The sequence below is a fragment of the Wasmannia auropunctata genome, unplaced genomic scaffold (genome assembly GCF_000956235.1).
Source record: "Wasmannia auropunctata unplaced genomic scaffold, wasmannia.A_1.0 LD335407.1, whole genome shotgun sequence".
In the NCBI taxonomy this organism is placed as follows: domain Eukaryota; kingdom Metazoa; phylum Arthropoda; class Insecta; order Hymenoptera; family Formicidae; genus Wasmannia; species Wasmannia auropunctata.
This window is the reverse complement of record NW_012027483.1, coordinates 1-530: the sequence shown is the minus strand read 5'-3', so window position 1 is coordinate 530 and position 530 is coordinate 1.

Genomic DNA, 530 nt, shown 5'->3' with positions numbered 1-530 from the left:
TATTTTACGCTGAAAACAACGATGTGTGATAAAGTGTATAAATGTATAATATATTTTTTTTTCACGATTTATATATTTGTGTCATAATGTCTTACTATCTACATACGTATAATATAATCATTGAAATTTTACATCGCGCATGGCTAGACAATGGCTACAATACCTACATTTGAATGAAATCATAAGTGTCAAGAGTTAAATAGCGGAAAATCCATACACAGTAAATTATGTATTTATATAAACTTTGTATTATAAGTAAGAATACATACATGCATGATAATTGATTGACATTAAATTTTATAAACAATATGGATATATTTTGCGTGAACTGTGTGTCTCACTGCTCAAAGATATGTTATTATTTATATGAATAATATTTAATTTTTTTCATTAATGTTATTTTTTGTTATTATATTTTTTATCTTTGTATTTTATCTTTGTTGTAAATAGTTTCCTTTTTCATTAAATGTGGTGTGATCATAACATTTAATTTTCACTTACAGATTACAAATAAGAAACAAAAAAAAACA